This window comes from Nyctereutes procyonoides, unplaced genomic scaffold (genome assembly GCF_905146905.1).
Source record: "Nyctereutes procyonoides isolate TBG_1078 unplaced genomic scaffold, NYPRO_anot_genome, whole genome shotgun sequence".
NCBI lineage: Eukaryota > Metazoa > Chordata > Mammalia > Carnivora > Canidae > Nyctereutes > Nyctereutes procyonoides.
Window position 1 is genome coordinate 19,556,569 of NW_026575034.1, and position 17,168 is coordinate 19,573,736.

The 17,168-nt window shown below is 49.9% G+C and overlaps 1 protein-coding gene across 2 annotated transcripts in view; it reads right to left on the minus strand.

The window, feature by feature from the left end:
* The window catches only part of PPFIBP2 (PPFIA binding protein 2), a 146,546-nt gene extending 131,732 nt beyond the window's left edge, over window positions 1-14,814 (minus strand). The window contains exon 1 of one of the 2 annotated variants that reach the window (XM_055317818.1): window positions 14,668-14,814. The gene's annotated coding sequence lies outside the window, so the exon portion shown is untranslated. The remainder of the gene's footprint in view (window positions 1-14,667) is intronic. The other variant, XM_055317811.1, reaches the window with a different exon arrangement.
* Window positions 14,815-17,168: the final 2,354 nt, after the last annotated feature.

Below are 17,168 nucleotides of genomic sequence, written 5' to 3' on the forward strand. Positions count from 1 at the left end.
AGAGAGAGAGAGAGACAGAGACAGAGGCAGAGAGAGAAGCAGGCTCCATGCAGGGAGCCTGACGTGGGACTCGATCCCGGGTCTCCAGGATCACGCCCTGGGCTGTAGGCGGCGCTAAACCGCTGAGCCACCTGGGCTGCCCGGGAAATATCCTATTATAGGCCAAATTGTATCCCCCTCCCCAAATTCATATCTAACATCCAGTACCTTAGAACGTGACTGTGTTTAGAAGAAAGTTCTTTAAAGAGATAATGAAGTTAAAATGAAGTCACTAGAATGGGTCCTAATCAAATATGACTGGTATCCTTAGAAAGACACACATGGGTACAGAGACCATGTGAGGACACAGGGAAGTGACCATTTATAAGCCTCAGAAGAAACCAAGCCTGCTGATACCTTGGTCTTAGACTTCGAGCCTCCAGAACTGTGAGAAAATAACTTGCTGTTGTTTCACCCAGCCAGCCTGTGGTGCCTAGTGGGGTAGGACATGCCCTAGTCTGATCCCAGATGCAATAATCTGCTGGAACAGGGCAGCCTCCTCTCCAGAGATGTGGGGCTCTGTTCCCATCCAGCAGTATCCCCCTTCCCTTTGTCTGAGGAACACTTTACCTTGCATCTTCAGACCTTAAGCAACATGGAGGTAAGGACAGTTCCTAATGGTCCTTTATTTATCTCTGTCACTCAGCTCTGAGTCGGGTCATGCCCAGGGAGCAAGGCCATTTAGCTAGGCCAGACTGGTATGCTACAAGAAGGAAACCCCCCTTGACTCCACAGCCTGACCAGCTGTCAAGCTGCATTCAAGGAGCCAAGCACCCTGAGCCCAAACATCTTCTCTTTGACCCAATTCAACAACTCTAGTATGTAATGGGGGGGAAGGAGAGGCAGGCCCTGGCCCCTAATCTCAGCTCACCCATCCCAAGACACTTGCCACTAGGATTGCTTCTCTCTCCTGACAGCACTTAGGCCAGAATGATTCAGGGATTTCCCAAGAAAAGTGATCTAGGAATCCCCTGTTTGCACACATTTGCCTACAGACCAAAGACAAGCCAGCTAGAGAATTATATGGCAGTAGGTCTCCCCTCTCCAGGCGCCCAAGAGGTCTTGCTCCCAGAAGTCTGTCAGTTGGATCCCCGGGGAGTGGGGGCGTCTACAGTAGCTCCTAGGGGCGCTTCTCTCTCTCTCTCTTTCTCTTGTCCTCAAAGTGGAGCTGGTTTCCCATGGGAGAAACCCGAGCAATTCCTCAGACTCATAGTGAAAGGTGTAGAAGGGGCCGCGGCAGGGGAAGGCAGCTCCAACGGGAGGCCCCACTCCATCCCAGCCCGTTCAAACCCTGAGCTCCGGTGCCCCATTCCTTATCCCGAAGGAGAGGAGCGGAGGCAGCAGAGTCCAAGCCTTGCAGTCATACCACTTGGGTTTAAATCCTGGCTCTGCTACTGGACAGCTGGGTTGGTTTTTGACCTGGGGTAACATATATTAACCTCTCAGATTACTGTGTAACGAAGATAATAATGCCTGCCTCACATGGTGGCCAGAGGGTTAGGAGAGAGGACAGGGTAAACCAGCCGGCTCAGGGCCAGCCCAGGAAATATCCAACACTCTGCCTCTCCCACCTCAGAGAACGCGTCCCTCACTGCACTATTCCAGAAGACAGATTCAGCCAAGACCCCTTACCAGGCTCCAACTGCTGGGGTTAGGGAGGGAAAAAAAAAATATATATATATATTATTTTTATATATACTTTATATATTTATATAAAAATATAAATTATTTATATATTATATATTATATAATTATATATTTTTATGAATATTTATATTTTTATTCATATTTATATTTTATTTATTTATTTATCTACCTATTTATCTATCTATCTATCTATCTATTTATTTATTTATTTATTTATTTATTTATTTATTGACTCCTTTTGAGAAGTTCCCAAATCCCTCAGAACCAGCCCCCAAGGCAGCAGACCCTGGGGCCCACACACAGGGTACACGCTAGGAGCCTTCTGTGTTTCTGGAGCGGTAGCTGACAGGCCAGTCCAGGCCAGCAGGTCTTCCAGAGCACAAGTGCCCTACTGATCTTGTGCTTATTCTTACAGCCCCATGGCACCTTCCTCGGCCATCCCGCCTGCGGCTCCCAGGCATGCCACTCAGGGCCTATGTTGTTTGTGGGCCACTTGGGCGCAGGCCCCTGGCAGAGGAGTCACAGCTGGGAGACGGATTTGGGAGATGCCAAACACGGAGGCTAAAGCTGAAGCTGGGCTCCAGGGTTTGGCGACAGGAAAGGCCAAGTCCTGACCATGCTTGTGGAGCAGGAGGTCCCTGGCCCTGGGCACCAGTAGTGAGAGAGCCCCTTTAACTCAGAGGTGACCCTGATAGAAGACGGTTAGTCGCGTTGGACTGGTGACCCAGAGAGGCTCCACAGTTGCTCCCAGTGGACATGACACTCTTAGAGAATGCCTACAGCCAAGCAGGTGTCTGCTCCCCGAGTTACTTGGGAGAGGTTTCCATGTGCGATGTGTCACTGCAATGCAACAAGAAGTGTGTCTCGTGGAACCTGTAGAAACGTTCTCATGACCACCATCCTTCATTCAACTGTCACTAGATTTATTTAAAATTCTCTTTCAAATACAAATAATCATGACATTTGAGGACTGGATTTGTGACCGCGGAGCAGCCCCTTAACAGTTTTCAAAGCACTCCTGGTTAGTAGGTAGGACATGGAGACAGAGCTTTGTCCCAACCAACATCCCCTGTTAAAACGAGATCCCAAGTCACTGCAGCCCAGTTATAACCCTATCTGCACCCCTGCCTCCCTAAGGTGGTCTTCTCAGGTTTTGTCTCTGGGCTGAGGGGACGCATCCCACAGGGCGGCCGGGAGGAGCCCAGGTCTCCCCCAAGGAAGCAGGGCACGACTGCCAGGGCCAGGTCTGGGTTCTGAGCTCTGGTGCAGCAGCCGAGCTGAACAGAGGGGATGGGGCCCTAAGCAGGCCTGATCAGCAATAAGGACTGGCTGGCTCTACAGCATACTAGAGAAGAACCCCAACTTCAGCAGGCACCCCCCCTCCTACCAGCCTCCACCTGCTCAGAGCCTGAACATGCTGGTGGAAACAATGCTCTCCTTTCATCCAGGCTTCCAGCGCCCACTCCACACTCCTGCATGGCCAGGCTCCCAGCCGCCTTACTGAGCCGTACTGGCCCCTCCTTCCACCCCTACACCCTCACCTGGGTTACTGCGGAGGCTTCTCTGACTCTCATCCCTCACCCCACCGTTCCAGCCCACCGCACAGCACCATCTCGCTTAATATCCCTTTATTGCTGACACTCTGGAGTACCCCCACGGATGAGGTGGGTTGTAAGCAGCTTGTTACTAATGACAAAGCAGCTAAAGCCAAGAAGCTTTCCGTATGAATTAGAGAAGATTCCAGGTTATCTGGCCCCCTTCTAGTATACTTTATTGAAGTGGGTGGAATTCAGCCAAGAAATCAGCAATTGCTTATAGTGCTCAGGAAGTAACAGTTTCTATGACACCGTGAACGACTCTGCAACTTCCTACTATTTTAGGGACTTACTTCCAAAGAGTCTCTCTGTGTGTGTATGTATATAGGTGGTGGGGCTGGCTGTATGTCCTTCACAATCTGGCCATGTCCACCAAGTGCTTCTCACAGGCGAACGTCATCTGACACGTGCAGCCTGACCATATTCCTGCCTCAGCGTGAAGACGACTTAATCTTCGTGGTCAGCTTAAGACTCTGAATGATCTGACCTTTCAACATGGTGGCAAGATAGAAAGGAAAAAACATGGGCTTGAGCATCAGGTAAACTGGGCCTAAGTCTTATTTCAGCCTCTTGCCAGCTGGGGAACCTTGGAAAGTCACTTTTCCCCGAGTCATTTTCCTTCTTGGTGGGGACTTAATAAATGATGGTTTCCAATCCCCGGTTCCCTATATAACCCCACTCCTCAGTTCTAGCCAAACCAAACCACTGGCTGTTGTCCACATATGCCCTTTAATTTACCGTCCCTATGCCTTTATTTGTCCACTGCTGTTCCCTCTGCTAGAAATGCCCTGGATGCAGAGAAAAGGGGGTGTCTGGTCTCTGCATTTCCTTCCAGACACATTTCAAATGCCGCCTCCTCAGCAAGCCAGGTGCCTCAACCTCTTCTTTCTCTAAATGTTTGCTGTGTCCCCTCTGTGGTTATTATCACCTATTTTGAGGAAGGGGTACACTCCTTAAGTTTGATCCAAGCAGGGGATGTGTCTTACTCATCTCATGTCCCCACCATCACTGTCCTCAGCACAGTGGATAGTCAGAAAGCATTCAGTGACTGAAATAATAAATGAGGTCACACATCTATTGGCTCCAGAGTACTTAGAATTATGATCTACCTCGGTTCCTAATGGGGAGTTGCCCTAGATCCAGTGGGCCAGTTCTGACTTTAGGGCTTCCGTAGCCTCCCTCCCTGCCACTCTGGCCAGGATAGCGTGCCCCTCAGACATCCACGCTGCTTAACCACAGCACTCTCCATCCTCCACCCACACACCCCACCCAAAACCTCAGCCGACTTGAATAAGGCCCCCACTGCCCACAACCCTTCCCTGGCTCCTCTTGGGGCTAGAAGCTTGCTCTGTGGCCCAGGCTACAGAGTCAGACATCCCAGTGTTGTACCCAACACCTTCCCAGATGGCCTGTCCTATATCCACCATCTCCTCTTGGACGCTGTGATCCCAGCATCTCAGACCACGTGACCCTGGTTCTTCAGATACCAGTATATGCTGTGTTCTGGAAATCTTCAAGGGGTGGCCATGGGTCTATAAGAGCCTTCAAGCACCAGTTAGGTGGCTGAGCCAAGGTAGGCATCAGCTGAGAATATCACTTCTTGAGTCATAGGCCTCAGCGTTTCAGGCCACAAAGTCATTTCCTCAGAGCCTTTCCTCTCTCCCTACCCCTGTGACTGAGCAGGACCTGAGCTTGTGACTTGGGACACAGAAGCTCCTGCACAGCTTTGCGACCACTCTTCCCTGGCCTCCCACCTTCATTCCATCCTATGTTTGCCGCAAGTCATCTCTGCTCAGAAGCCAACTGTCCCCATGACCCTGCCGTACTTTAAGTCAGATCTCTCAGCAAATCCTGCCTCCCCTACAATTTTGCAAACTTCTCCCTGTCAATAGTGCTTGGACAACACCCTCTTCAGGTAGACTGTAACACATGCTCTAATGCTGCTGCCTCGCCCCCGAGGTAAGCTTGAATTATGCAGAATTTCTTACATCACAGAATTTCTTACGTCCAACTGAAATCTGCCTCCTCTTTAATTCCCTCTCCGGTCACCACCAAGGATCCCCAGCTCTGCCCTCCAAGCAGCACAGAGCAAGATGGCTCCCTCTCTGACCTGAAAAATCACAATCAACAGCCCCAAGTGTCTTCCTGTCAGTCATTAGGTCCTTTCAAAAGACCTAATGTGCTTGCCAGGGACAGACTCCAGCTTTGCAGCATCAAGAATCCCTCCTCCACCTGCTCCCAGAGTGCGGTGTGCTTAATCTTGGCCAGTGCAGAAAAAAGTGGGATGATCTTCTAGCAAGGTCTAAAGCCAGGACTTCTACTAATGGAACCAGGCTAAGGCAGCTTATATGGGTTTTTCCACATGGTCAGGTAGGAAACTCACACCATGGATTTTTGGAGCCTACGGGACAGGACTTTGCACTTCCCCTGCCACATCTCATCGAGCTGGTTTGTGTTCCCAAATCTCTCTGCTGCCTTTGTCCTGTATGTTGGTGACCAGTCGTCTGAAACCAGGTTATCCCACCTGCCACGCACTTCTGCCTCTTGGACTTCCTGCTCACCTTCACCATGATGTCCTTTCGTGTCACACTCAGAGGCCCAGAGAATTCTACTTCTCCCTGAAATTTCAGACTAAGCCCTCTAAATGATATAAATACTCATCTTAACAAAATATCTTTTTTTCCAGGCTTCCTGAAAAGAGGATGAAATGATAACAATCCCCTTTGTTGATTACTTAGGATGTGCCAAGTACCGTAATCATACCTTATGTCAATCATCTCACTGAATCTTTACAGGAACCAAATGAAATAGGCTTATTATTGTTCCCATTGATCAGATGAGGAGCTTAAGGCTCAGAGGAGCAACAGCAAACCCATGTAGAGTGGGCTTTAAATGGAGGCCATCTGGTTCAAAGTCCATACGCTAGAGCAGGCAGGGTCCTCAGCGATCAGGGAGGCGAAGTCCTCCCAGTGGAGGAAAGCTGCTGCCTGCCATGCTGGGGGTGGGCAGGGGGCAGGACTCTGTTTCCTCATCCTCAGAAGCAGGACAATAATCCCTGCCTGAGGCATTGTGCAGCTCCAGTGAGCTGGCACAGCGAAAACCTAGCCGGACACACACGGTGCTGGTTGTTGTTACCGGGTGAGCACATTGCATCGAAGAACCAGATGTCTTGGCTGGTCACAGGAAGAGCTTATGTAATAAAACTTTTTCAGGACATCCCACCAAGGTCAGGTGTCAGAGCCAAGAACTATTCCTTTGCTTTGGTAAAGGGCTGAATTAGAAGAATCTGCCTTTCCTGTCCAAATGCAAATTCTAACTTCTCCCCTCCCCCTACTGAAACCCTCTCTCCTGGATTCCCAACCCCCTATCCCCACCCCCACCCCCCATGCCACTGCTCACCTGCCTGGGTTGCTTACTGAACCTGGATTTCCATACCACATACCCGGTCTGCGGAGACAGCCCTGTCACCCCAGGATCCCACCCAGCTCAGCATTTGTCTGCCTCCTTTTCACTCTCAAAAGTATCCCAATTTGGACAATAAATTAAATTGAATACTTGGAGTCTTTTTTAAAAATCACTTGAGAAAAAAAATAATTAATTTAAAAATAAATAAATAATCACTTTAGTTCTCTGGCACCTATTTCCCTCCCATTAAATGGGAATAATATGACCCACCTGATGAGACAAGCCCACTGTAAAACTCACCAAGCTGGAAGCTCCCCCCATCCTTCCTCTGGAAGCAGTTTCTGGGGGGGCCAGTCTATCCACACCTTTGTTGCCTTCATGAAGCAGTGCAATGTCCAGCTAGCTAGCAATTCATGCAGAAACCTCTTTGACTCAAGGCCTTGTGTTGGGGGAAGGAAACTGCTGCCCCTGAAGACAATGGACTTGCCACCTATGTGTATGAGAATGAACGGTAACTCATTTTTGTTGTTCTAGCCTGAGCTGAGGCTCTGCCCTTCTCTTCTCCCTAATTCCTACAACAGGCCTCCGGGTTCCTCCACAACTCTTTTTTTCCTTCCTCCCTCCCTCTCTCTCTTACACACACACATACACACACACATGCACACACATACACTGTCAACCTCAGGAGTTGCTTTTGGTAAGGCCTTCTGGGCTTTTCTGCCAGAAGCAGGTTGGAGAAGTTTGTTAAGACCTTTTGGGATACCAGTGCAGTCACAGGAGTGGCCCTCCCAGTCAGAGTGGTCGCTGCCCAGCTGAGAGGCCCAGCTACATGTGACTGGTACATTCCAATCACACACACAACTCACTGAGGATTCATGTGTTCACCCGAGAGTCAGGGCAGGAGTTCTGGCTCTGCCCACTGAGCACATTCCCAGCAACCAGCAAGCACTGGTTATCCCTAAGCAGGCAGAGTAACCCTGGGATTTGCATCAATCCTTCCCCGTGCCTGTCCTCATCACCAGGAAGAAACAGATGTACCCAGAGCAGAGCCACCCAGGACCGGCTCAGCAGCTACAGGCCTAGGGAGAGGTTGGGTTACAATGGATTCCCCATAGCCTCACCTAAGTTAACAGTCTGTTCCTGGAGATCTGTCAGAAGGCCCTCCACCCACTCACCTCTGCAGAAGTCATTCTGAGACATGGACAACCCAAATCTCAAGTCTGCGACCTATAGCCGTCCTTGATTCTTCACCATGGATGAGAAGGCTCTGTACACATTTTGATATCAGCAAAAATATATAAGTAAAGAACCATGAAAACAAAAACTCAAAAGAAGGCAGAAACTTCCCAGATCCAGCTGCATAATTCAAAAGAGCCACGAGGCTCGACAAGTTTCCCTCAAAGCTGAATCCCAGCATTCCTTGTCTTTGTTTTCATTTGGCAATTACCACGTGCCAGGCAATCACCTAAATGTTTCACATGCATTAACCCAGCTCTGCCTTAGCAAACTAAGGCGACCACTGTACCACGCCAAAGGCTGGACCTGTCCCGGGAGGCTGGAGGCTGAAGAGCCTGGCCAGGCAGAAAGGTGTGGAAGGGAGAGGTGGGGAGAAGAAATCCAGCCTCAGGGTTACTGAGTCTCCAGGCAGCAGTGCAGATTCTAGATAAAGTCTTCTCTCCTCACCTGATAGCTATGGCCCTCCCCCAACCATCTGGATCCCTGACACTGGCCCTACACACACATAGGCCTCTGCTTGGAGCCACCCACCACTCCAGCTCCAACACTACACAGGCAACTTCTTCTGACTAATTGGATGTGTCCCTTAGCTTTGCCGGGGGCGGGGGGGGGGGAACTGTTTGGGTCTTAGAATACAACTTTCTGGAGATTTGATAGACTAGTGCTTGTATTCCCAGAAAAACTATTTAATACACATGTACCCATGCTGAGCACTAACAGGTATGAGTGTCCACACCATAAAGCACTTCTTGCTTCCTATCAGCCCATATATATCTAGGCTGCAGGACAGAAAGGAAGACTCATGAGCCTCCACAGCCACATTGGCACTGGTTACTAGCTGACACTTCCCTTCTGAGTCCTTGACCTATAAGATTCCAGCCTTAGCTGTTCTGTAGACAGAATTCACTCCAAACCTGGGCTCTTTCCCATTTGTCATTGCCTAATGGAATCTCCGTCTGGACCTTCTGGCAACTCTTCTCTGGCCAGCTCACAGTGTTCCAAAGGATAGAGCCCCAGGCCAGAGGGCCAGGCCAGGAGGTCTGGGTTCTGCCACCAACAGCAGGTGACCCTTGATGGGTTCCTTTGGATAGGCTCACCACCCTTGTGTGCATGAGTGTGCATGTATGTTGTGTGTCTTTATATATATGGATATATATATATATATATATATATATATATATATATATGATGTAAGGAAGTACCCAAGGCTCTCTTCTGATTCCAAATTAAACCAACCATTCTCACTTCCCTTCCCCCTTCCAAGAATCGCCTCCATGCTCTCATGGTACCAACAATGCCTCATTCTTCTCCCAGCACACTAGCACAAAGTGTCAGTGTCCCATTTGTTGCCTTTCTCTCCCTCAAATCCAGTCAGTCACCCAATCCCGCAGGATTTCTTGGCAAGATCACTCCCTCTCCATCTCCACTGCCCCTGCCTTGACTTATATCCTAAGCTACCTCGATGGGTTATTCCAACATCATATTCTCACAGGAAGTTGCTCCCTGTCCCTCCAACCTGCCCTAGGTCATCCTGGAAGCAGAGATTTCACCATGCCTTTTCCACACTGAAAGACCTTCAATGCCATGGGGATAAAATTTCAATTCTTTAGCTTCAGTGTTCAAGGCCTCCCATGACCTCTCCCCAGCCTAAGACTCCAGTCTCACCTCTCCCAGTGTCCCCTCCCACCCCACCCTCTGACTCTAGCCATGTGGGCCACTCCTCATTGGGCTTGTCCTAGTCTTTCAGGTTCTGTTCTTGTTTCTTCCCTCATCTCTGGTGCAAAATAACCTACCCCTTCCCCCCTTTTACTGAGGCACACATTGCAAAACCAGCTAGCTCAGAACCCAGATTTGCCACAAACTCTTCCTGGACATCTGCTAAGTGTAGGGCTGCACGCAAGGGCTGATGCAGACAGCCATAGAGCAGCTCAGGGGCTGGAGCGGGTGTGGACAGACCTCTGTACCAGAGCGGGGTTCTCTAATTGAGGCTCTATGTATACACCAGAGAGAAGAGTCCAAGTAACTTGGAGGTGAAGGGCAGAGAGGGATTTCAAGAGTTTGATCTGCACCCTGAAGTTTCAATAAGAGTTCATTCATCTTGCAGAGCCAAGGAAAGAGCTTTCCAGGAAGAGCAAACAATGCATGCAAAGATAGAGAGGCACCTAGGATAGAAACTGGTGAGCTACTCAGTTTGGGGAACAGTGGAGATGCTGTGAGCTACAGTACAGCCAGCCTTTGCAGGGCCTCGAGTGCCAAACAAGGATGCTACACTTTATCCTACCAAGGAAGCAATCCTATCCCATCTCGTGTAGATCTTCCATCTACAGATACATTACAGAGCCAAGATATCTGCCTACATGGCATGGAACATGGTGATTAAGAGCATGGTGCTTCTGGGACGCCTGGGGGGCTCAGCAGTTGAGCGGGTGCCTTTAGTTCAGGGTGTGGTCCTGGAGTCTGGGTCCCACATCGGGCTCCCTGCAAGGAGCCTGCTTCTCCCTCTGCCTATGTCTCAGCCTCTCTCTGTGTCTCTCATGAATATATAAAGTCTTAAAAAAAAAAAAGAGCAATGGTGCTTTTTGTTTTGTTTTGTTTTGTTTTGGCCAAACTTTTTATTTAGTATTCTATAGTTGCTTAGCACACACATAAATGGTCTTATTGGGGTAAGGGAAAGGGGAGGTTCTTGTAGATTCCCAAGGAAATGTCAGAAAGGCAAAATAGGGACAGAATTATCCATTTGCTTTTTTGGATTTACTGAGTGAATAGCACTTTCCTTACACAAGCATGTGATCTCAGGTTTTTCATTACTGAGAACACTGAGATTTCTATTTGAAGACACCCTAAAATCCTAAGAGTAGCACACCCTGATCACCCTCTAATAGCTAACTTGTTTGTATAGGCAGAAGGATTCACCTCTCCATTTTAGATGGCTTGATGTTTGTGGAAGGTCTTAGAATTGCTTTGCCTCATTTACCTGGGAAAAATAAGATATAGGAAGTGGCCTTTAGGAACACTTTTAACTTGAAAAATTACAACACTAGTACACAAGTCAAGTCTTAACACATTTAACATTTGCTTATTTAAAGCAATGTCATAAAGTGAAATAAGATTAAATAGGTTTTACTTTTTTTTCCCCCTCACAAGAACATAAAAACTATGGACGGACAACCTAAAGGGAAGGATCAGGAAGGGCCAGTTCTGTGTATAAATGTGCAGGTGACAGAGGAAATGAAAGCAAGAATTATAGAGGCCCACCAAAGTAAGAATTATCTAGAAGCACTAAGTAGAAGTCATCCATTTCCTGAAGACAAAGCGGAGAGTCAGCGGCCCCCCTGGAAAATCACAAGGCAACAAGGAGATCTGGGTCTGAAGCTAAGCAGACTGCTCCAGGACAGCATCTCTTAGATTATTTACTCAGAGTGTCAGAGATAAGAATGGAGGTCGTGAGGATTTCCCAAGGGTGAACAAGGCCTGGCTTTCACAGTCCAGAAGGGATACAGCCCACCCTTGTGAGACCACCTGGGGATTCTGGAACACTGAGACACAGAGGTGCCATCAAGTGCTGAAACCTAAGAATGATGCCAGAAAACAAAGTGGAACTGCTGTAAGGAGGAAGCAGGAAAAACAGTGACTCAGGACAACACAAAGCTGCCAAAAGTTTGTCTCGTTGTGCCCACACCGAGTGGTGACACTGTTACATCTTTTCTGCCCCACTCTCCCTCAGGGTCACTTCTTTTTTTTTTTTTTAATTTTTATTTATTTATGATAGTCACAGAGAGAGAGAGAGAGAGAGAGAGAGGCAGAGACACAGGCAGAGGGAGAAGCAGGCTCCATGCACTGGGAGCCCGACGTGGGACTCAATCCCGGGTCTCCAGGATCGCGCCCTGGGCCAAAGGCAGGCGCCAAACCGCTGCGCCACCCAGGGATCCCCCTCAGGGTCACTTCTTGAATGGGGGTGCACAATCTGGGAATTTAGTACAGGTTTAGATGCCTCATTAGATGCATTCATATTAGCTGCTCCTCATATTTTGCGAGAGGGGATATGCTGGAGGATTTGAAGTAGGTAAGTATCATGAACAGATTTGTATTTCAATAAAAAAAAAACTTTTTGATGGCCACGTTAAAATCAACTTCCAAATTTTACATCAAATGTTATAGCATAATTGAACTCCAATAAATTTTTTTTTAAATTAAAAAAAAATTATAGCATGAAAGGCATGCCATTCTTCCCCAAAGCTGAATTCTCTCGGAATAGTTTCCCCCTCCTCACTTCTGGAATGTGTCCAGTCAGTCTAATAGACAGAACCAGGGGCAGCCTGGGTGGCTCAGCGGTTTAGGGCCGCCTTCAGCCCAGGGTGTGATCCTGGAGACCCGGGATTGAGTCCCACGTCGGGCTCCCTGCATGGAGCCTGCTTCTCCCTCTGTCTGTGTCTCTGCCTCTCTCTGTGTCTCTAATGAATAAATAAATAAAATATAAAAAAAAAAAGACAGAACCTGAGCCTCTGGCCCATGAGTCTACCTCTCTAGAGTCTCTCCTACCCGTCCCACTCTTTCAGGCCCAATATAAGGCCTGACCTTCAGTGTCCTAATTGGCCCCTCGGCCCCAGTGTCTGTCCCCTCTGCTCACTCCTTTCCAGGCTCTGCCACAGTAGGCTTGAGCAGGCCACCTTAGCTTTCATGAGAATCACGTGGGGGAACCTAGGAACACCATCCCAAACCCATTTCATTCCAAATACAAATTGGAGTTCAATTTGCCAACATACAGTATAACACCCAGTGCTTATCCCGCCAAGTGCCCCCCTTCAGTGCCCGTCACCCAGTCACCCCAACCCCCCCCCCGCCCACCTCCCTTTCCACTACCCCTTGTTCATTTCCCAGAGTTAGGTGTCTCTCATGTTTTGTCATCCTCACTGATATTTTCACTCATTTTCTTTAAAAACTCCCTAGTTTACAAGTCAGGTCCCACCCCTGACCTAGGAATCAGAATCTGCATTTGAACAAGACCCTCCTGGTGATTCTTAAGCTCCTTATAGGTTGAAAAGCTCAGCTCTAAGGTGTTGTCTGACCATTCATTCCACAAATATTTACTGGATTTTCTCCACTGCAGGCTAGGGGTTGGGACGGTCAAGGGCCAAGGTCCCGGACTTAGAGAAGCTCACCGAAACTTCAGTCAATCCCTTGCTTAAAACCTGCCATTCGCTCCCACGCTTTCCAATTCCAGACTTCTGCCCCTGACCTTCATGGCCCATTGGGGCCATGCTTTATCCTTGTCACCAGCTCTACCGTCTAGCACTCACCCTGAGAACCTAGTTGGACCACTTGCCACTTCTCACAGCTAGCTGGTGCTTGTCAGCCTACACACAGCGCTCAGCCCAGGCCGCGCTCTACCTGCCTCTGCCTGGAGACACCCAGGAGAAATCCTCTGAGATCCATCACACAAGTCACCTGCTTCTTGAAATTTTCCCAGACCTTCTTCGCTCAGATGAAAGGCAGGAATTCCCAAAACTCCTTGCTCTTCTCCCCCCGCCCCGTGGTACTCTCATTCTGCTCAGTTTTAAAGCCAGCACACCTGCTGGAGCTACCCCAGGAGAGACCATGATTCTGTTTGTCTCCTCAGTAGCAATAAGCTAATAACTGGCACATCATCAAATCTCTAAGTAAGAAGAAGGATACATGCATTACAAATCATGGATGACTGCAGTAAGTGAGCCATTCACTAATCTCTCTCATTTCCCACTTCAAAGTCGTTTGAATATAAATTTAAGAAGAATAGTAATGGGCTGCCTTGCCAGCCCAAAAGAGAAATAATCTCTAAATAATTTTTTGCTTTCCATACTCAAGTAATAATCAAAGACTGAACATACTGAAGATGAATTCTGTGCACGGCCAATCACCTCTCTGTAGTTGGACATTTAAACTCACAAAACGCAACATGAAATTTGGAAACACTTCAGATTTGTATTAGAATCAATTAAGGCATGGGAAAGAGACAGACGAAGAAAGGGATTTGAAGCAGACCAAAATATGGAAAGAGGGACCGACCTGACGACATACCCAGCGGCTCTAAAAGTAAAACTACAATACTCTGGGTTTGTTTTTTAAGAGGATTAAGGATTTGGTTTGCTAGAATGCCCGTTTCAATCCTCTGCAAACTTCGGAAATGCTGGCTTTTAAATCTATAATCTTATTTTCATTTGAAGAAAAACTGCAGGTCTGGAACTGGGACGTCATGAGGGAGAGGCGGGGCCCACTTTCCAGCAAAACCTTCCCCATCTGGCTGTCTGCTGGGACGCGGCGGCTTGAGACTTGGATGGGCAGGCTGCTGCATCTGCACACACCCGAACAGCTGGGCTTGGGCACGCAGACCCTAAGCCGCCCGGCCACCGCGGGCTCTCTAGGTTTCGCCGGTGCTTCAGCGACGTGCCGCTCTGACCCTCCTGCGCATCTCCAGGGCCACGCTGGCACCTGCAGGGGCGCGGATTGTCCGTAGGTCCCGGGCTGGGGGGAAACTCGGAGCAAATCCATGGGAGGTTTACCCTCCTCTCAGTTTTCTGGCCGGAGAAGAGCGAGAGGGTCCCTGTCCTCGCGCCTGGGACACGCTCTGGGGCCCTTCCTGGCGCTGCCTCCCACCCCTCGGGTGGTTCTTGATTGAACCTGGGGGCTCTCGGTTCCCCAGGCAATGCACCCGCGGGGCTCCGGGTCCGGAACGCGCGAGGGACCTGGGGCGTGGGGAGAGCCCACTGACCTGGGTGCGGGGCTCCTCTCCGGGCGGCTCAGGTGTGCGGGCCGCTCCCGTGTCCCTCCCACCTCCGAACATGAGAGCCGCGAGCCGAGCTGCAGGCCACTGACCCACCGACCAACTGACCGACCAACCGGCCGACCGAGCGGCGGCGGCCGGGTCTGGAGCCCACGTGACGGGGCGGGACCCACGGGAGGCTCGAACCGGAGTCCCCGCTTTCTCCCGCCCTCCTCCCCCGGGACCGCCCCCCAACTCCCCTCCCCTCTCCGGCTGCGCGGCTGCCCGCAGGGACCCGTCCGCCACCGGTTCCCTTCCCTCGGGGACCTGCCTCGTCAACCCCGCCCCTTCGGACCTGCCTTCCCCGCGTCCGCCCAGCCGCGGCCCCGCCCCCCGCCCCCCGGGCCGCGCTCGGAGCCCGCAGGCCCCGCCCCCACGAGGCCCCGCCTCCCGCGGAGCCCCGCCCCCTCCTGTCAACACCCCCCCCCCGCCCCCCAGCACTCTTACGACCCCGGAGAGACCGACCGGCGGTTCCCGGCGCTAGTGCTGCCAGTCCCCCCGGGCTTCTCCAGCCCTGCGGCACCATTCCCGGCCGGCCGCAGGAAATGCAAACGAGGAAGCAGAAAAGCAATTTGTATCGAGAATTGCAAAGAGAAGCCACAGAAAAAAAACACTTAGAGGCGCGCTCAGCGCAGCAGCCCTTTGGCTGTTCGGACGGCCCGGACCCGAGCGATGCAGTCCAAATCGAGGTTGTCCCGAGGGCAGCTTCATTCCCGGTATCTGAACAACAAACGCAGAGTTTGGAAGGCTCTGAGTCACCCTAGAGTCTGGTTGCGCTTGAACCCCGCGACCTGGGGTGGAGATCCCCCTAGTGGTCAAGCCCCAACCAAAGACACCGGATCTGTGAACAAGAAGCACTTCCCTCTGCTCGGCACCTAGATGGGGTTCCACAGACGGGCAAAGCTTTGGCACCTGTGACCACAAGAATGGGTCCTGGAGACTCAGTCCAACACCTTCCCCCAGCGTATGGCCTGAATCCCCTCTAGTTGTACTGCTAGATTGCTGCCTTGCCCAGGCCTCCCGGGCTGGTTGCTCAATTCAGCTGACTTAAAATCCCTGTGGGCCGTGGATGGCATCTGCACCACAGACTCTGGCATAGTCCCCAGCTCTGGCAGGAGTCACTACAGCCCTGACCTCAGTTTTAATCTACATTTCTACAGGCTGGACAAATTCCACAAGGCACATCTTTTTTCAGATGACCTGGTGGTCTGAAATTACCAGTATGCCCAGAAGACTTTTACATGTGAACAGAACTTAAGCCACCTCAGCAAATATGAGCCTCCGGTCACTGCAGGAACCTGGCCAGAAGCAGACCAAAGGCAAAGCCAGCAGAGGAAGGCTGAGGCCCACAGAGTTGTGTTACAGCAGGACACCCTTCGGTTCTCTTTCACTTCCTTAAAATAGCAGCAGAGGCTTTTGTAGACCTAGGCGCTACAGTTCACATGAGTTCATGGGCGTTTCCAAATCCCACATGTTATTGCCCCAGTGGACACACTGCCGTAACCTCAGCCCCTAGAAAATGTTAATCTGTCTTAGAACTATACAACTGCTTTTTAAAAATTACCTTAAAAAATGGAGCAAGTCCCTGACTCTCAAGCGTCTTACACTTTGGAACCATTTTGAGGGGAGGAGGCTTAAAAAATAACTGTTGTCTGGGTCCTACCTCCAGAGGTCTGGGAGTAAGCCTAGTATTAGGATTTTTCAGAGCTCCTCAGGTGATTCTCATGTGCAGTCAAGTTTAAGAACTGCTGCTACAGGACTTAGAGACTTTCATTCTGACCAATACCCAATAAGAGACCCCAGAACTCAACAGTTTACATGAAAGAAGCCCAAGAGCGTGTTTGTGGCCCTGCATGCTGTCCTACCCTGGCTCCCAGGAAACAAAGTGCCACATTAACAGGGAAACAATGTCTTGACCTAAAAGAATGATTCTAGATGCAGGAATTTAAAGCACCTGGTGGGATATTAGTAGCAGGTGCACCCTTCAGAATTGTCACATCAAAGTCTATCATGGATGAAAGGCAACTCTCCTCTGGGCCGCTAAAGGCCATGTGTGTAGGACTCACACATAATTCCACTCACTGATAATCCCACTCCAACCTCCTCTTGAGGCATCCCACATTCCTTATTCCTGCAAAATAGGTAATGTTATTGTACCCACAGGGCAGATAATGTCTGTAAACCCACGGAGTGGGTAACATCGCCATGTTTATATATTCATACCTGCCTCGTTCCACAACAGATTGGGGCTCTGTACCCATTAGAACTGTGGATAATTGTGCTGTATACATGGGGTGAGTAATTCATTCCGCCAAAGACCTACTCAAATGCTATGGGGGGAGAGAAATGTCTCTTCATTGCCTATGGTCCCACCCTGAGCTTGGCAGAGTTGGCAAAACAGCTGCAAGCACACAAAACAAACCCTCTCATGTGACCAACCTGGAAAGAGA